The following is a 21,631-nucleotide window of genomic DNA, read 5'->3' as shown; positions in this document are numbered from 1 at the left end:
AGCTGGAGTATAACACTCTGGTTCTTCATTCTGTACTTTTCACTGAAGATGAAAACCAGTTAAGTAATGTAAGAGAGAAGTAAAATGTACCAAGACCTGCATGATCTAGGCCAAATTCAAATAAACTAATTGAGAAAACATTGTCTAAGGCACTAATGACAGTAGAACCTTTGAAAATATTTTCTAAGGTGTAGGAGCTGTAAGACACTAACTGTGAAGTCTAATTTTTATACAGAAACATGTCTCCATAAAAAAATTCAATGCATTAATTTTTTTCAAATTCTGGAGATTGTAGAAAGATTTTGCTTTGTGTTTTCTAAGATGTCCTTAGTAAAATTTTTCAACAATTTTATGACTTTTCTGTGAAGTCATTGAAGAGTGAATCACAAAAGTATTAAGGCCTCTGTATAAATGCTACAAGAATTCCAGAAGACACATTTGACTAATTCACACAATTCTGAAACACAATATTTAAGAAAATATCTTTCTAAGCTATCCCTGCAAAATACCTCTGCATCATTTCCAGCATCACCTTGGTAATACCTTACAGAGTTGGCAGCAGTGACTGATTGAATTTCTGGTTCTGTGGAAGCTGGAAAATTTAGCTGGTAATTTAAGGGCGAGCAAGGCTTCTTCCAGTAGCCACAGCTGTCAGCAAATCTGTGCTGTAATAGTGGCATATCAAAACCTGAATCCATGCTCATGGCTAAGTAATTGTGGCAGGATTTTTTTTTCTACAGCAATAATATCTCATTTTCTTCAGCTACTGAGGGTTGTAAAATAAAGTGAAGAATATTTCCCATTTCCAAAAAGGACCAATACTCAGCAGAGGGGAAAAAAATCTGTACACCAGTAGTCACAGGCTACTGGTGTACAGTCTGTATGCAATTCTTTTTATACAGCAGCCTTGTCTGTGTCTGTGAGGAAGAGAAACCAAATATGCACAGAGGCAATAGTATAATACATTTGGACTCGTAGACATCATTCTTCTGTGACATGATGGGCTGCACTTCTTCAGAATATAATGAGACACAAAATTACTTGATTGCTACCACCTTTAACTTGGAATATCTATTTTTGTTCTTAATTAATTAACTCAGTTACATGCAACAATATGGTTGATACCCTAACAATTTCCCTTGGAAGAATTATGACCACCTAGGCAAGAAAAAAAACAATGAGGCATATTAGATGTAATTAGACCTAAGCAATAGTCAGCAATAGTCAATAAGCCTTCTTATCCCAAAACATTTGCTTAGTTACTATCTCAACTGAACCTGACTGACTTTTCTAGAAGCTCCTATTTGGTACATACACAGAACAGGTTACTTTGGAAAGACAGTTATCTCTCTTGCATATAGTCTCTTGAGACACACAAAGGTGTTTTTTCCTACTTATTTCACCTTCATATCTGAAACTCTCATGGTTAAGGTTCTTACTTTACCTGAAAGGTTCTCCAGAAAGAAAGCAATCCTCAGCACTTGTCTACTGACCAAGGTAGCCACTAGGCACCCTGACTTTCTTTGACCTCTTTCTGTGGAACCACCTCTCCTGGGGCAGAGGAAGTTTAAAACCATAATTCAAATCTGAGTATTTTGCTATAGGAAGCATATACCCAGAAGTTATGCTCAAGACTATTCTGCCTCAGTCCTACTGAATTATGCATTTGCATTTTGGAGCAAGAGTTCAAAGCATGGAAGATCAGACTTTGGCATGTAGGCAAGCAAAGGCAGGCTTATTTTTATTCATGCTTTGTTGGCATGCATGCAAAGACCGATGTGTGTGCTCAAGTCCTGATTTCCTTGAGGAAATGCATATGCACTTAGAAAACGGCTTTGTTATTCATTCTGAAATGTCAAATAGGGAGGGAAGGGAGCAGAAAATGGGCTGCTAATAGAATAAGAAAATGCGAGACCAACAAAGAAGGTTAGAAATAGACTTTCAAAATGGTTTCATTAAACAGCATAATTAGCACTCAGTTGTATTTTTGACCTATGATACTGGAGCACAGCAAGATATTCAATACGTGCTTTTGGAGTTATTATAAACTGAGGTTTTTTGGGTTAGAGTTCAGTTTGCTTCTTGTGAAAGTAGAGAGTCCTGGAGATTAAGAAAAAAAAAATGAGGATTTCATTTAACTTGACATAACTTGTGTTGGATAAACCAGTGTGAGCTGCCCTGCTATATCCAGCCCAGTATAGTTTGCCCTTTATTCTGCAATGAACATTATTGAGAAAGAGCTACACCGTCAAACTATTCCCCATATTGCTGGCAGGACCTCTCCTCATTACAGAAGGGGAAAGGCTACAAGGTGAAGGGCAAGAGGGGACTGACTCTTCTCTGTACCAGGCATTAAGAAATGCAATTTCTGTCTCTAGTTCACGAAGGAAATACACTTTTATATTTCACTTCCAATTCTAGCTTGCTGTATTGAATGATTATGCGCCCTGGACACCTATTCAGCTGCAATAACACACATTTTACAACCTACTGCATACTCCTTAAGAGTGCAAATAAACACTGTCTAGACCAATAGCATACTGAATAGTTAAAATTATTAGGTAGGTCCACAAAAGTCACTACTGTCCTTATCACTGCCAGCGATTATTCAAAACACCCAGTGCTACTGGGAGGGATAAAAAGGGGGAGGCTGAAAGAGAAGAACTTTTACTGCTAGAAACCTCTCAAAAAATTGGCAATTTTTTAGACTGTATATAATCTATAATAATCTTTGATTGCCAGGACTGAGTTTGGTCATTAATTTCTCAAACCAAATCACGCATGCCAAACTGAATCCGTGCTACAGGCACATTTGTCAACAGAAGACTAATTTGGTTCTCAAAAACTTGGCAAGATCCAAAACAGATGCATCTTCCCTTTTACCCCTTTCCACAACACTTTCTGCACTATAAGCTTTGGTCAAACTCACCAACTTTAAGTCTATCATCTGGCATATTATACATTATGAGAGGTTGTGAACCACATGGACCAGACACAGGTTTTAGTCACTCTTGGTGGTTCCCTCACGGCAAACAGGATCACTACCTAAACCTTGTAGAGAGGAAACACAATGAGCTGCTGTGATCTTAAGATCTGGATGCTTGGAGACACCCTCTGTTTAGCATGTCCTGCCTCCCTCATCAGGAGCTCCCAAGCAGAGCACATGAGGCCACAACTCCTTCTCTTGCAGCCCCAAGGCAGCACCACAAAGCCATTCACAGTGCACCCCCTCCAAATCTACACCAGAGTATCTTTGACTCCATCCACCCACACCCTCAGGAATCAGTCTGTTATCTGTACTGAGTGAAAAACTGAACAATCCAGAATTTGCCCCTGGAAAGATAAAAGAGAGGCTAATAAGTGTATAAATTTACAAAACATTTAATGTTGGAAACAAGAACTGTTTCCAATTTGAGTCTCATGATTCTTCCCGTCTAAATCAGCAGGGCTAAGTATATCAAAAATGGATTCTGATCTGTGATGGAACTTCGTTTCTCAAACTGTAACACAGAGAAAACAAAGATTTTCATTCAAAGGCTAAACACAATTCTCTGACTTTGAGCTGCTCATTTTTAGAGATTTTTAGAAGTTTCTTCTCTTACATGACCCTCTGCTAAATCTTTTGTGATGCTACAGCTTTGATGATCAGATAATAAGAGTTCTGTTAAGACTGACTGAAGAGATGAAAGACAAACTTGAGTTATTTTCTACATTTTCATTTTGTCTTTTTCAAGAGGCAAAAACACTATCTTGCCCTTTTACTACACCTTTTCCAGAAAAAAAACCTACCTATGCTTAGTCAAAAGTAGCTCTCAGATTTGTATGACTCAGCATCTTGAGAACTTTTCATCTTAATTTCACATATAATTGTCACTAAGCTGGGTCATTTGTAAATCAGGAAACACTGTTAACAAGGATTCCAAGTATTGCTTAATACAATGTTCATTTGGGATGGAACACATTAGACAGGACTGAGAAACTGATCAGTCACACTCCTTAGGGCTGCCCTTTGTGGGAGTGGGCTTTGGCCATTACTGCTGTCCTACCCACATCACCCTGCCAGTTCCTGGCATGTCTCTGCACTTCCCTGGGGTTTCCCCGACTCAGAAACCACCCCCCATATGTCACAATCCCTCACTTGCTGTGGAATGCACCTGCACTGGCTCTGATTGCCTTGGCAACTTCTCATGAATGTACCCAAATAGTTGCAAATATCCAGTGAAAACAGATACAGAAAAGGAACAACAAATTTTACTGCTCTTTATATTTAAAAAGGTTTTCCAGTCCTCAGGAAAGAAAGATAATCCGTTGAGTCAAATACTCTACATAATTTTTAATCTCAGAATCAGCACTGGCCAAATATACAGTCACACAGTGTACAGTAACTATAAAGAACAATGCTACTGCAGATGTTCATATACAAATGCCAACACTTTTTATTTCACTCGTTTTAATTAAGAAGGGCTCTGTTATTTAATCTGTCAAAAATAGCAGCTCTAAGCCCATTCAAAATAAAATATTTAGTCTGCCTGTTGCTTGGTGTCAGAACCACTTCTGCAATTAAGCAAATATAAGGGACAGATGCTCTGGTGGTGGAAAGCATCTGTGCTCCCTGGAGCAGCATAACTTTGATCCTCCAGCTGGCCACTGCTCTTCAGCCCCTATGGGACAGTTCTCTGAAAGAAGAGAGTGCAGTGCCTCGAGATTTCTGTGTTTACCAGCAGCTACTGCCGTGCCACAGAGTGACACAGTTGGTCCTGAGATCCCATATTCACAGTGTTTGTGTAGTGTGGACTGACCTGAGCACACATCCATAACTTTAGCACACCAGGTGAGATCCCAGTGTCCAGCTCAGATGTATCCAGAAGAAATCCCACTTGTGCAATCCATACCATTAACCAAAGGGCAGGTGGAGAGGTAACTGGCAGGTCCACTGCAGAAATGTGCTACTGAACTGAATTGGTAATACATACAGACCTTAGAAATCTGGGAATATTTGGTGAGTTAATTACATTGGACCTCTTTTGTTAAAATGAGGTGTTTGATCCTGATGGAGACAAGTACGTGGCAGAGATACGGACCAATACTATCGTCAGATTTCAGAGCACCACACTCCCCATGGCATGCTCTGCAGGCATGAATAAATGGGAGAAATTACATTAATGCAGATTACCATCAGAGACTTAATTATCTGAAGTTAAATATCAATTAGAAGAAAATGGTTTATAATTCAAACGTTGAATCACATTATTTTTTAAAGTCCTTGTCACCACAAAAGTGTATGCCTGACTTCTGTCCTGTTGAAAGTAATGTATAAGTAATTCAGCATTTGCCAGTAACTACCTGTTCTGAAATGCCTGTCTGAAACTCCCTATGCTGTGTATGGCTCGTAACTACTTATCAATAGCAGATACATTTTGAGAACCATAGGTTCCCAGCTGAGTCTTTTAAACAATGCTTCTTGTCATTCTGACTGGTGAGCTGAAGAAATTGGACACCACAGAGTATAAAGAACGGTCTGAGGTGGCAAAATTGGAATTGTTTTTCTGTTTTTTTATATATTCACTTACTAACATTATGGGTTTTCCAGATCAGAAAGATGTGGAAGAAGCAGGGCAGGAGCCTTGACAGGATTGACTTGGTATGTCTTGTCCAGTCAGAGTGTCCCTAGAACTTGAGGCTCTTTTACTCTCTCAACCCTAACCCCAAGTATAACTCTAATGCTAACCCTAACACCAGCTCCAGCTCTAAACCTGACAAAACCCCATGGGTTTTCCAGATCAGAAAAACTGAGGCCCAGCAAGGCTGGGGCCTTGCAGGGATATGTAGGCATGTCTTTTCCAGCCCCAGTGTGCCTGGAGACGCAGGCTCTTTGACTGTCTCAACCCTAACCCTAAAGCTAACACTAACCCTAAGCCTAACCCTAGCCCCAGCACTAGGCTAGCCCTAGCCCTACACAATGGGTTTCAAGTTTAGAAAGGAGCAGGAGCAGCAAGGCTGGGGCCTTGCTGGGATGGTCTTGTCTTGCCTTTTCCAGACCCATATGTTCCTGCAGCTAACCTAATCCCAACAACCTTTCCCACAAACCTTGCTCTACGTCTATCTTTTGACTGTAACCGTTTTGATTTTATTAGAGTGTATCAAAGTGATTCCAGAGCTATTTGGGATTTTTGCACAAAAATTTATATAAAGCCTGAAATTACATTTATGTTAATATATAAAAGAGACATTTTGCTATGTTTCGTGTAATAAAATTAATAAGATTAGGTAATGTAATCACATGGCGCAATATCAGAATTCTAGAGAGCATCATTTTTTTATTACAGGTAGAAGCATCTTTGAGTTTCCTTTTGCCACACCATTAATTTACTAAAATGAAAGTGTTATCTATTTCAAACAGCAGCTCATTTAAATTAAACTCATCACCATAAGCTTTACATTTCAAATGCCATTTCCTATCTGTGACACAAAAAAGCAAAAACAGTTTATGAAAGTTCAGGGTGTTACTTGTAAAAAACATTTTCATTCAATATCATATGCAAGGTAGTATAAAACTCACATGAATCATATCCAAGGAATTCTACTTCATGCTCAAATTCCAAAGTTAGAAGTTAATTGCTTAACTCCAGCAGAAAGCATTTGGAAAAAAACCTGAACCAAAACGGAAAACCAAACAGAATTCTATATAAAGATGAAGAGAGGCCATTTTTCTGTTTTACTTTCAGATGGATACATCACTTATTCTATTAATGGAATGGGGAGTGGAAGAGAGCTGCTCAAAAAAACAATAGAAAAAAGATTTTTAAAAAATATTTTCAGAGCAGCAATATGCCTTAGGATAGACCTGCCTGGCAATTATTCAGCAAAAATGCTGTATATTCAGACAAGTGCAGTTCATCAATATGCAAAATTTACCCGTGAAAGGGATGATTTCTGTAATGTGAGGGAAGCTCTGTCAGAACTGGGCACAATTCCTGCACATCATTGTGGCTGAGGAGCTAGGGCAGCATCTCAGTTACACAAGATGATACAAACACTGCAGAGGCCAATACCTGTTCTGAGTCAGTCAGACCAGCTATTTGAATATTAGTGTTAACGAGACCAGCTGGATGCAATAACAAGAAGATTTTCACATGCTACAAGGTACTATTTGTTCAGATCCTCTAGCTGGAGCTGGTCTACTTAGTATACTTGAGTCAGCATTAGTCATCATATGACATTAGTCACGAGTCAACAATTCTCAGGACACAGGTTTCCTACACCCATGTGTCTTACTGCTTACTTATTCCCAGTCCCTGGTTAGAGTGAGGTAAAGGCTGTTTATCATAGTGGCAAGACATGGGATACATGCCAAAACATACAAAACAGGGACCTTGGCTTTCATGTTTCCAGCGTCCTCAGCAACTGCTAGAAACTCGTTATGAGAAGAAAATGTTATTGGCCTCCAATTCTCAGTTACCATGAAATACTCAGTAAAATCTTTAATTCATTGCAATGTAGAACAGGAAAAAAACTTTTGAAATGGAAAAGATATATGTTTTAACATTTAGAAGGAGAAACCTATTTCAAGCGCATTTAGATGGTAATTGAAATGCTATTCTAAAAGCCTAAAATTAAGCTTTTCAGACCTAGAGCAGGAGCTAGAAGTATGTCTCAACACCTCCTTGATTTTCCTGAATTGAGACACATTATTAAATTCTAATTTTAGAAACAAGAAAGACTGTAAGTGTGGATTTAACACCCCATTTTCACTCCTGCTTATGATCTGCGTTATTGGATTTCTAGACGATTGATTTAAGACAAACTGATTGATTTTCAGAAGACACAATTGAAAACATCTAATAAGAAAAGTGGTAAAAATTAATTAATATAATAAAGTGGTTCTTTCATGAATAATTAATTACTTCTGAATTGCTGAATTTACTAGCATTGCTTTTGTTCACAGTTAATTTAATCATTAATGGAACTTTAAACCTGATAAATGTTTTACTATATAAACAACACTCTGAATGTTTCCTTCAGGATATTCTCAACTTGTATTTCTTTTCTGCATTTAAGTTATTCCAATTTTTTCTGAAAGCACAGTGAGGTTTGCTATGTTTCTTCTAGATTCAAGCAAAAAACTGATTATTATTTTTTTAAAGACATTATTTTTGCATATGGGTTAGTTTAGTGCAGTTAGAACATTTTATAAGGAATTCAGAATCAGCCAGAAACTTAACCATTGAGGGTTTTTTTTTTCAGAAGTCCACATGTGAAATAACACATTAATCTCTTGTGACAGTCAACAGAGCTGTAGTGCGAGATTTGGTTGCCTAAACCAAATTTAGTTTAGTATGATTTGGGCTGCTGTGGAGTACCTTGGTTGGTCTTCAAACCTTGCAACAGAAGGTCTCCTCTGAGCCCTGTGTCCCGTCCACCAGGCCTGTGCGCTGTCTCAGGACACCAAAGCATTTCAAATGTAGCCAATGCCCATGTTTAGGGACCTGAATCCCACCTTTATTCAAATGATGGAGTCTAGAAAATTAGGCAGGTGACTACAGGTAAGTTTCTACTTGTGGCAAACTGGATGATCACCATCTGCATTGACCGGAGCTCCACTGGCCGTAGCAGGAGCTGGCATGTTGATAGCCACGATCAACACACAAACACCAGACTCCTGAACCAACTCAAAACTGAAGTCAGTTCTTGATGTTTTAAATTCTTTAAATGAAAAGCCTTTGACTTCTTGAATTGAAAAACAAATACATTTTATGTAGGAATTAACAACACTTATATTTAAATAAAATAATGGAAAATTTGTATTTAGAAACTGTCAAATGAAAGCAGTCGCTGAAAAGCTGGGGTTTACCTGCTTTTTAAAACATATTTTAGAAAACTGAAATGATTTCACATATCATTTTGATGTGGCAGTCATAAAGTTATCCTCACAAGTGTTTGGAAAAGGAAACAAGAATAGACCCCATAAAATTTCCCATAGTATGTGTGATTATAAAAATATCACTCTATGGTTCTAAGAGTTAAAAAGCATAAAGGATAAAAATGGAACTTACTTTATCTAAGTAGAACATATGGAACATGTTGTCCTTGCCCAGATACTGTCATGTTGCTACTCTTAGAAAACATTTATGGTAAGTGGGTAGGCGAGCTGTACAGTATACAGTCAGGGCTTCTCAGACAACATATTACAGCCAAAACTGAAATTTTAAATACAGTTCAAATTTAGAATAAATTAAGCATAACAGTTTAATAGTTTTCTATGTTCTAGACTAGATTAGCTGTATAATTTACCTTTACAGTACTTTTATGGAATAAGAAATTTCTCATTATTTTAGGCTTCATACACCATCATATCTATGGGATATAGTTTCTCATTCATCAAGGTGTTGTGCTTGTTACAATTATATCTGAGCAAACCCTAACACAGTAAAATAGAACTGCAATTGTTTTGAACTGCTCTTCAGGTTTTTCCCCCAAAGCATTTTAAATAAATATAGGGTCTTTCACCCAACAACTTGATCATATTTTGATTAAATGTATTTAAAACAACTGCAACATAAAAAAAAAAAAAAAAACAAACAAAACTTTAATCTTGCTTCCTGAACAATATGTTTTTATGTCAAAAATCTGTCAAATAATATCAATTTTACCTCAGTGAGAAAAGGGCATTAGTAGACAGCAAGCTCAGTGCATGCCAGGCATGTCTGCTGGCAATAAAGAAGTTCCAACAGTGTCCAGGGCTGTAACAGCAAAGGCTCAACCAGTACATCAAGGGACATTACTTTGCTCATATCCAGAATATCACACCCAGTTTTTGGCCAGCAGTACATAAAGAGCACCAATAAACTAAAGTGGTGTTTTTTAAAGCTCCCACAGGTTAGGGGCTGAAGCACTTGTCCCAGGAAGAGAGCCTGGGGGATGGGAGGAACTAACAGCTGCCCCCCACCAAATGCCTCTGGGGAGGTGAGCAGGAAGATGGACACAACCTCTTCCAAGAAAGTGAACGACAGGAGGACAAGAGGATTTATACTAACTCAAAAGTTCTCTAGAAAATAAACGTTCATATACCTTATTTTTCACAAGTTGAGCCAGTTCCAGTATAAGGCTGATGTGTCTTAAGAAAAAAAGAAAAATTGCATGCAAATTACTGTGATTTTGACTTCCTGGAAAGTTAACCTTTCTAACAGTAGAACACGACTAGACATATGATTGAACAAAAAGAAGTTATTAAAAAGACTCACCAAAACACATCCTGACAGCCAGCGCTGTTCCAATAATTATATTCTCAGTTCTGAGACAGTGTGAATATTTTCACTTTTTCAGTGGAAGATAAACATTAGAAATTTCCAAGAAGAAGCTGTATAAGGGAACTTGGGAATTGTTTTGGCTAAATTCATTAAGATGCCGAGATACATACTAGATAAACTTTGAGTTTTTCAGAAAATAGTTATCTCCCTCAAACAGAAACTTATCAGTATTTCAGAAAGTCTCGTGTTCTATCCTGAGACTAATCTTTTCCAAATTGTTCCAGTAAACAGAAACCAGATAAATCCTAGAAGGATCAGCAATATTGAGGGAACTCAGCAAAGACGCAGTAAAACCCAGGCTAAATCTTGTTCCTGCAAAGAGAAGTGCAGGGGCTCAGATCAGCAATCATCCATGTGGGTTGGATCATCATGCTACTGGCTACTCTGAGGAGACAGGGGTCTCACTACTTCTGATCAGAAATTCCTTCCCATGGATGAGAAACACTTATCAATGAAAGTTGAACCAATAATGATGCTTATTTGAATGTTTTGGTTTTCTTAAAATACAGCAACCAAAAGCTTTACTGCAGGATTCCCAAGAAACTGTAAGCAAAGGTCCAGTTCCTCCATAAATAATATGTCCTCCTTCACCTTCCAGTCTTGGTCTCTTCAACTTCTAACATCCTAGTAAGTAATACTTGACATTAAAGATGCTCAGAATTTACCATCTCAGTCACATAATTCTATGTTGAGAAAAAACCCACCCATTTGCTTTTCGCTGACATTCCCTCCTCACAGTCAGTACCCATTCAATTTTAGACCTGTTTCTTCCTCCTTACCTGTCCACTTGACCTGACTTAGTTCTGACTGGATTTCCATGTGGTTTGTAACTTGCAATAGAGCCCCTTTGGCCCTAAGATTTGATAGTTGTTTTTTGATTTGGGACTAATGCAAGGGACTAAGGACACTTCAGCAGGATTTAAGGCAGGGCAGTAGTCCTGGACTGCTGAATGACACTGCAGAGCTCAGGCAGTAGGGATTAACAGGGACTGCTAAAAGCCAACAGTATTCTTTTTTTTTCCTGGGGTATAATCAGAAGCATTTGCTTCTTCTCCCACAGTTTTTTCTTGTGGATCTCCTTTAGGATTATAACCATCTTGTGATTAATCACACCTCCTATACCTATCCAACAAGGTATTTCTTTCACTAGACCCAGGCTAGAAGCTGGGGACAGGCCTTTTATCTTGCCCAAGGAATAGACAAGCTGTCTGGACAAGGGGCCACATCTAGGTGAGGTTAGGTATCTGCACAGTTTATCTCCAGAAACCCAAATACTTCATCATATTTTCCTTCGCTTGCATGATTATACTGCGCTCAAAATAGTTTAACTGCGGCTAAAGACACCCCAGGTTTGATAGAGATTGTGCTAACCAAATTTTGTTAAACATATATTCCGTGTTTAATATTCTCTTAAACACTTTCACTCCTCACTGATTGTGTCCCCTCTAGTTTTACAGCTCTATGATCCTTTTCTTCCTGGTAAATACTTCAACACGTGTGTTTGACAAGCATAAATGCCTACAAGCTGCCACCCCACCACTCATATGATTGCTCAATCCATCTCCAGCAAGCACCTACAGTGAGAAGCTAGAGGAATACTTTGGAAGGGCTATATTTTGCAGCATCTCACTTTCTCTCTAAACAGGGAACCTTTGTCTTGTTGATGAGACTTTGAAACAAATCAGAATTTGGAATAAATGGCCTTCTTTGATCACCCACTGGAAAGGCTAGAATCAGCCACATTTTTAGACTTTTGTATTGCAAATAACTGCATCCATTTCACAAAGATTCTAAGAGGGAAGACAGCTTTGGGGACTAGATACAACATCTCAGAAAGCTTCATTTAGTCATTTGGATTAACTGTGTTAGTATTATCTTAGGTTTTCTCCTAGGTCATCCAGTCATTGTACAGAGTTGATATTAAATTATTTTGACCAGTTCTTCAATGAGGTTTTTGGCTTCATGTTCTTCCTGGGAGCCCTGAAAATAACTGTCATCTCTAGCTAAGAGGCCATGAAAGATGAATGTGACTTACAATCATCCCTGGGCCTTTCCATCCATTACCGGTAACCCATCACAGATATTTCTAAGTTGAAAGCCCCATCAATGTCTACTTAAAAAAAAAAAAAATCTATTTCTATGTCTATTAAAAAAAAAAAAAGAAATCTATTTCATCTGAGGCAGGGGAAGGGGAACCTTCACTAAGTTAAAGGAGGTTTTCAGTACACAGTGAGAGTATTCTGATATTTATTTTGGGAATAGACTTTACATTTAAAACTCCCCAAATATCGTAAAATGTTATACTAGATCAGCTGGATTTTTTTTTTTTTAGTTTGAAAAGTGTTCATAAATGCTGTAACCAATGATTGCTAATATAGGCATTTCATTCTGCATTTAAAGGTGGCTTCAGATATGGGTTATACAGGACTGGGGTGATTACCAGTTGCAATTACAAACAGTAATTGCAGAATGCCTCAACTTCTTCTCTGAAGCTACCTGCCTGCTAAGCAAGATGCCCTTAACTTCATTCAGAATATTCTATAGCCCACAAATTCTTGAGAATATGCTGCTAGAATAAATTTTAACAATGCTTCCAGACACTACTGCTGTTACCAATTTCTCTGTCAATCAAATTATACTTTCCTTGAATTTGCATAAATCTAAATGCTGGGAAAACACATATTTAATTCTATTTAGATTTCTGTAATTACATTTGCATCAAATTTGTTTAAAGGATGGGATATGTGTAATGAATGACACTAGCAAAGCTCTATTGCTCTACTTGAATGGGAATAAGTGAACATATGAAGGGTTCTGGTTACAAGGCATAATTCAAAGAGGGTGTATAAATCACCTCTCTCTAAAGGAAAACAAAAACAAAAACAAAAACCCAACCAAACCAAAAAATAGCTTTTCATAATTCAGTTTGAAGAATTAAGACTTTTTCCTATCTGGACTCACCATGTGGAAAAGGGTCCTCAAATCTCTTTCAGAAAGAGGATAACAGAACAGCTCACAAAGTCAAAAAGTTTGGAACAAACTAGTATCTTAAAACCAGTGAAAGCTGATTAAAATCTGAGCTCCTGTTCAACATACTATGCTGGTGGTGTGTGTGCCTGCTGTGTTGACACCATGGACCTTGCCATCAATTTCATTCCAAATAGGTCTGACCTAGGTGCTCTTTAGAAAGGAATTGTTTAAAAACACCTCCAAGAGCTTTCTACTTACATTATTACACTTTGCAGTGATTTTTAAAGCCCATTCTTGTTGCAACCCAAGGCCTGCTAGTGATTGTTTCATTTCCTTCCATTTATACTGAAAAACTCAATATTGTGTAGCAAATTAAAATGCTTCTTTAATTTTGGATTGTTTCAGAACATAGTCACACCTGCTGCCGATTAGTTATTAATGCTCATTCAGTTTGTTCATGTTGCAAAGAAAGTTATAAAACTGAGCCCTAATTGCCAGTGTCCTAATGAGCACAGCTGTGTCACAAGGCCAAAAGGTTCCAAATCCAATGCCCAGACCTTAGATGGCAAAATAGGATAATATTATCTTTTTTCCTCTTTCTGCTCATGCAGGAAGAGACAAAAAAGTTGAATTCTTCCTCTCTTGGTTCAAGGAGCTCTGGGAACTACCTCAATCACAGAAAGTCTCATCAGTTCAGATTTCCACATAGTATGAATGATATTAAAAACAAAAATTATAAAAGTGGGGAGATAAATAAATAATGGCAATACAAAGTAGTGATTCCTCCCTCCTAATCTATTTTAACCTGTTTCAGTTTCCAAACTGATCAAAAAACACAAAAAGAGACCATAATAAGATGGCTTGAAAAGATGAATGGATAGTTAAAATTTTCACAAGGTCCATAGGAAGACCTTATGATAAAACTTTAGTTTGTGACTGAAGCTAGGATTCTAAATCCACAGCCAGGGAATTATATTTAAATGATCTGAATATCTCGAGTACTGCAAGCCTCACAAATATGTAGGCCAAACTCAAGATAATTTTTAATATATTTCAATGCTTAAAATAATATTATAGGCCAGTAAATTCAGATGGGTAACATATGAATATTTTGGCTATGCCTGAATTTCCCAGAAGGGTAAAGCATTTTTCCTATGCGTCACTTTCTGACTGCATACACCCAGATATTAGTGTCAGCTTTCTTTATTAGCCTGTTCCTCCACTGAAAGCAAAACCTGCTGTCACAAGACACAATACCCCAATCAGGTTTCTTATATAAGAATCATAAAGATATACATGTTAAGAATATTGTTATTACTCAAAATCAGAAAATAGATCTGTAACAAAAACCCAATAAATGATTGTAAAAAGGAGCTGGATTAGGTGGAAACAAAAAAAAAAAAAATCAAACCAAAAAAACCCCATGCACTAAGCATCAGAGTTTTGCTTATGGAATAATGAGAAGATAAGAACCAACACTGTGAAGAAAAAAATATAAAAGTTCTAAGAGGGAAGTACTATCAAACTTGAGAAAAGAGTTTAAGACTAAACAAATCAAACAGGACAGGTGTCATTGTGTGCTTGAGTAATCTATTTTTATGGATGCCATGGAGCTTATTAAACACTTCAAGGAAAAACATCCCCTACACCTAAGTGGAAAAAAAAATCTGTCAGTATATAAAGGAGGATTAAAGTTTCACTGACAACTACTGGGCTTTTGTCATTGATTTTCAAAAGGTGAAGGTCAGGTGCTTATTTAAACACATGTGAATGTACCTGCTCACGAAAAAAAGTCAATTATCTTGATGGTTAAAGTCAATATCAAAAGCCATGGACAAAAACTGTTCAGCAGCTTAAAGATTTTCTTAAATTTGCAACTTCACCAAGATTGCTTATTCTATGCATAAATTGAAGATCCTAAATAAATTCTATTTCTTTATAAAATTAAATTATATTACACACTGCTGATGTCTCTGGTAGTATGGGTGATATTAACAGCACATTTCTTTCATTAAAATTATTGATATTATTAGCAGTTACAGATTGACTATAGATAAAAAAAGAATTTCCTCTAGACCTAAAGAAAATCTCCTGGAAGTTCTGAGGCCTCAAAACCATAATGCATTTAATAAAATAATGCTAGTGTCACTAGAAAGCAAATTTTGCTTCAATAAAAGCCTTGAAACTATATAAAGAAACAAAACTACATATCTGGCTTTAGTTCAGTGTTTGCTTCATGCAAATGCCTTTGCTTCACTGAGCCATTATCCACCAGCAGAGTATGCCATTACTGGAACTCAAACTCTCATTCCACTAATGGTATTGCCTAAAGAACATATTAAGATGCTGGTGTTTTCATTCAGGAGATACCCATACATCTTCCACAAGTAATTATACCAGTAATCCTTTTTAAAAGCTCTCTTTGCTCAGTTGCTTTGCCTACAGCTCTGAGCTTGGTTACGCGACAATCGCGCTCACTCGTAGCGCATGAACTGATAACAGATGAACCAGGCCATACACTGGTGCTCTCTGATCACTCACAAATCATAGAACCCAGACCCATCAAAGGAAACAAACGTGCTTTACAAAGCCCCAGATAGTCTGGTTTTATTTATGGCTGAAAAAAGCAGAGAAAGCTGGATATAGTACATGTCCCTTTGCACATTTTGTGAAGAACAATTACCGGGAAACAGAGCCACTAACTTTTTAAGGAGTGCTGGCATTCACAATGATATAAAAAAGCAGTCTCTAACTGCAGGACAAGTATCACTCATGAAGGAAAGAAGCAGCAATATGAAGGTATGGAATACAAGGCACATCATGAAATACTCTAATCACACCAACGGATTCAGACTAAGAAGTTTTGCTAAGTATTCAAACACTGCCTGAATTAAATCTGAAGACTATTTTCCATACTGTGAATTATGTCGAATTCATTAATGAATAAAAACTGTTAACCTCAATACTAACCCTGCACTTTTCTACTGCAGAGTCTATTCCTTGTTCCTGAGATAGTGATTAAAAATAGCAACTGTCATCGTATCTGTCAGTCAGTGTATACATAGATGATGCAGGAGGCAGCGTGCAGAAGTGTTTTTGAATCATCAAGCAGCAGTACACAGAAAGGCAGAGAATAAATTAAACCAAAAAATAAGCCTCAGGCTGATGTGTTTGAACTTCACTGCAAACATTCTTCATACATATTTAATTGCTCCATTGAGACTGTGACTGTTCTGGAGATGTTCCAGGCATTATTTCCATTCCATTAGTACACTTGCAGTATGTGTACTCCTTAACCCAAAATGATTGATTCTATAAATGTCTTCCCACTTACTGACCTGAACACTAATTGAGGTTGTGTATAGATTAAAAGACAGTGTAGGCTTTTTGAAACCAGCCAACATATATTGTAGTCACTGAAAGATCTTGTGGCACAAGAAGAAAGTGGTGCTCTTAACTGAAGACATCAGTATGTGGTTTCACAGAAATGTTTCAGGTAGGAAGAGCTGGAAATCATACAATAGGTTGACAAACTTTGCTAAACACTTTAAACAGAAGCTTAATTCTAAGTCTCACCTTTCTGAAACATAAAACAATCATTTTTTGAAATACAGTTATCACCTACCAGATGATCACCAACCAGATTGTCTGTGCTTGCACCTTTTAAATTAACTTGCTTTGGGAGAAAGTATATATTTTTTACATTCCATAAAAATAAAACTTTAGGATTCAGATAATTTTATCATTTCAGATGCACAAAAGGGGAAAAGTTGAATGTTTTTAAAACACCTTAATTGAAACTAAGATAATGTACCCTGCAAATTATTCTACTATGAACCAAAACTTTTCCTGTTCAAATTATTAAAGGTAAATATAATTACAGTATAACAGCTAAAATTTTGATTAAGCCACCCTGAGGAAACAATCCTGAAGATCTCCATAAGCACTGCCCTGATTCCGGATTAACCTTGAGGTGCTGGAGCATACATATTCAAAGAAGGACAAGAAAACCTATGAAGGGTCTGGAGCACAAGTATATGGAATGGCTGAGGGAATTGTGCTTGTTTACACTGGAGAAAAAGAGGCTCAGGGGAGACCTTGCTGTGAGTCAAGGGGTAAGCTAGAAATGTATTTAGGATAATGGCAAGTTGTAGATGAGTCAAGGGGCCAGCTGGGCATATAATTGGGATAGTAAAAGATTGCATATTTTAGTTAAGATTTTAAAATTAGTTAAGAAGCTAAGTTAGTAATATAGATGGCAAGAATCAATACATTAGTAAAGAGTAACAAATATATTAGGAAAGAGAAGCTAGGAGAGACAGGGATAGATGTAGCAATTGTGAAGGAGCAGAGACCACAGAAATACCTTGCCTTAAGAATAATCAAACCGTTAGGAGAGGCTTGGACTGTGACCAGCAGATCAAAAAGTCCTGCCAGCTGGCCATGGGAAGAGTTCACCATGAGGAAGATGGCTTTCTTCATCCCATACGCCCACTCCCCCCCCTTATTTCAAAATCCCACTGACACAATTAAGGGAGTACAGTTGCACAGCCGTAGTGGATATTCAGGTGATTATAAAACGAAGTGGGCAGGTAATGATAATGGATTATGTGTCCTTAGAAAGCACTTGGATATGTAAAACCTTTTCTGTATAAATAGAGGGCACGAGTCTGCGACTCCTTACACATGTATTTGGAAATGATTACACATGCGTCCAGCGCGCTGCAATAAATACCCTTCTTTTCAGCTTTAATTAGCTGAAGAGTCGTCTGTCCCTGCATCAGCTGCTCTCTACAACTGCCTAACAGGAGGCTGAGGGTCAGTCTCTTGTAACCATCAACAAGTGACATCAGATGACAGAATGTCAAGCAAGTTGTGCCAGCAGAGGTTTAGGTTGGCTATTAGGATAAGCTTCCTCACCGAAAGGGTTCTCAAGCACTGGAACTAGCTGCCCAGGGAAGTGCTTGGAGGTAGTTAAAAGACATGTAGATGTGGCACTTAGGGACAAGGTTTAGTGGTGAACATGGTGGTGCTGGGTTAACAGCTGGACTTAAAGGCCCTTTCCAATCTAAATGATTCTATAAACAACCTGAAAACTACAGACAGTCAAATCCTTAGCAGTTGAGACATTAAAATATCAGTTCTATCACATTTTGAAAGAAAAAAATGCCTTATAATAGATGTATGCTCATGCAGCTTGGTCAGCCTGTATCAGACATTGAAAGAATACTTGGGAAACACTAATACTCATATTATACTTTGTTTATAATGTTTACAAACATGAATATGTTAGACTTCATATGACAGAATACTGGAAAGAAGCTTAGACAAGAAATCTGGACCCGTCTTTGAGAGAAGTTTCATCCTGAGAAATAATGCATTAAAAATTACATTGCCAATGCTATCTTGCTCCAGACCCTTCAGATCAAATTTATTCAATTTAAAACTGATTGTTTCCCTCTTAAATTCCATCTCTCAACTCAGTATATCATTTAAAAGTCAAATAAGATATTTCCAGCTTGTTTACTTTCATTGAAAACATGCATCACTCTATTTCCTTCCCAAGACCTATGCTTCCTGTACTATGCCAATTGGCCTTGAATACTTCAATAGATGAGGTCAGGTCAAAGCATGCAAATAACTGGAAGCTGAGCATGTGTTCTGGTCCATTTTTTTACTGGCACACCACTTCTGCAAGCAGCAAATATACATTTATAGACGAGGGATTTAGCACATTTCTGTGCCACGTTTCTTTTTAAAATTAGAATTCCAGACAGTAACCTCCCTGGGGCAGAGTTCACTTCTGGGCTGTGCAATGCTGGCACAACGGAGGTTCCCTGTAAGAGCATTTACAAGAGCAGTTTGTTTTTAAACCATGGTCACAGGTGTTTGTTTTTACAAAAACTAATTTTCTAAAAGTTATAAAATTATTGTTTCATTTTATAGCAGGGAATCACAGAATCAGAATGGTTTGGGTTGAAAGGGAATTTAAAGATCACCTTATTCCAACTCTCCTGCCAGCACCTTTCACTGTATCAGGTTGCTCAGAGCACTGTCCAACCTGGCCTTGAACACTTCCAGGGCTAAGACATCCATAAGTTCTCTGGGACAATCTCTTCCTGTGCCCCACCACCATCACAGGAAAGAATTTCTTATTTACAGCTGGTCTAAATCTATCCTCTTCCCATTTACAGCCATTCCCCCTCATCCTATCTTGACACCTCTTTGTAAAAAGTCTCTCTCTATCTTTCTTGTCAGCCCCTTCAGTCATTGCAAAGATGCTATAAGGTCTCCCTGGAACTCTTTCATCTTCAATCTGAACAACTCCAGCTCTCTCAGCATGACTTCATAGAAGAGGTGCTTTAAAAAAAAATTCAAACTAACCCATCTAAATGAAAAGTACCATGAATTAAAAAGAAGCTTGCACTGGAGCCAACAGAAGTGCACAATCTCAGAGGTTTGTTCAGAACTGGGACAAAGCTGTATCTAGTATTTTTAAAATGACAAATATCTTACTTTTTTATTATTTTAAGCATAGCATTGAATAAATTAAACTTCCATAGCAAGTCATAAAAGTGAAATGAAAACCTCCTTCATTTTAATGTAGTAATTTGATAATTTCTTGGCCCTTGCCCTTTACCCTCTCAGTTGTAAGATAGTCCTTAATAAATGAGTTAAAGTTCAAATTTTTCTACAGCAGAACTAGCAGAATCTGGTAGGATGCATAAAAAGTAACAGGGAAGCAGCAAACAACAGCAAAAAAACAGAAAACAAAGCTTTGTAAAATATGAACTCTTCTCAAGGCTGAATAAGTTGTTTTCCAATTGTTTTCATGGCTTTGCTTTACCCCTTGGCCATCTCAAACAAGGGCTGATGCCCTTTCCACTGAAATCCAGAAATATTTACTCTTTGTCTGCATGAGAAGCAGCACTGTGCTGACCAATGCACCGACACAATCAGTAATACAAAGCAAACAGCAGTAAAGTGGAGTCAAGGTGGTTTTGACTGAAGGAGTAGATCAATCATTTCAGTACATAAAGAATCTGAAAAGATGGAAAATGTCAAGTATCGTATTAGAAGCATTGCTAACTGAAGCCCTTTGATTAGTCAATATCACAAAATCACTCTGTTCATCAGGATAACTTCCTGCTAGACAAAGCATGCTCAAATATGCACGCTCTGAAATTAAACTGGCAGCTGGTTTTGTAAGGGCTTAACTGCTAACGTGATTTTTTTGTGTTAAAAGAAGAAAAATCTAGCAAAGATGCTAAAGTATCAAAACGTACATTATGAAAACAAGAGCCCTGCAGGGCACCTTTTGTTAACAACCTTTTGTTGTGACTTCAGTGAAAATTTAATCTACTCTTTGTTTTAGGCCTTGCTTTTTCCACTGCCACAACTGCAGTCAGACACCATGCAATTATCTGAAATAAAAATACAGCCACAATATTCTCATTATGGTACACAGCCTAAAAAAGATATGATGCTGAATGCCTTGATTAAGATAGCTGTCAGCAGATGCATTTAATTTTACAGCCATACCAATTTTTTCAAAGTAGAAAAGCAAGTAAGAAACAAAAAAAAGGCTCCTTACGTCTAAATTGAGGTTTTATACATGGACTAAATAAGCTTATATACATTCATATTTAAAACTGTTTTAAGCACATCCTAAAAAGATAGTTTTAATTAAGTTCTCTTTTGTATTGAAAGGGGGTCATTCTGACAGTAGTCATGGGGTGTAAGAATATGAGAGAGGACAGAATGGGATAGAGGATGTAGTCTGGCAGCACTCAAATAATAACTTCTTGCTCCAACTCTGAGTCCAGTCTTTGCAAAAGACTGGGTACTATATCTCTTTTCTTAGGCCTAAATAACTGAATTTGAATACACCAGGGTATATTGTCCATCTTTTAAAGCATCTCAAGTTAGAATTTACAACCACATTCTGGTCATGTGCAGCACTTTGAATCTCAAGATGTGATTTAACTGGAACCATTATTACTCTGTGGCTGTTAGCCTGCTTGCATCAAAAAACAGGTGGATATGGTGGAGAGTTTCACTAATTGTATTTGAAAAATTGATGCCCAAAACACAGCAGAAGTCACATCATGAAGAACTATCAAGAGGAATAAAACTTTTTAAATCAAATACTCAATGTCATGTCCTTCTGAAAACTGTAGAAGATTAATAATCTCATCCAGAGTGTCCCCAGGGAGACTGATTTCAGTTCCCACCGTTAAAAAATCCCATTAATATTGGTGGAACAGTTTCACTGTGCTAGTGTGTCCAGTTACACAGGAAACCCACAGGTCTTAAAAACAGAGTTTCTAAGCTGACCTTCACCGAGCACAAAT

General features: G+C 37.5%; 1 protein-coding gene across 1 annotated transcript in view; it reads right to left on the bottom strand.

The window, feature by feature from the left end:
* TMEM117 (transmembrane protein 117) overlaps window positions 1–21,631 on the bottom strand; it is a 179,468-nt gene that overhangs the window by 35,523 nt on the left and 122,314 nt on the right. The gene's annotated exons all lie outside the window — the stretch shown is intronic.

Source organism: Fringilla coelebs (genome assembly GCF_963513975.1).
Source record: "Fringilla coelebs genome assembly, chromosome: 5".
Lineage (NCBI taxonomy): Eukaryota > Metazoa > Chordata > Aves > Passeriformes > Fringillidae > Fringilla > Fringilla coelebs.
Note: the sequence above shows the minus strand (reverse complement) of the source record. Positions and strands in the feature narration are given on the sequence as shown.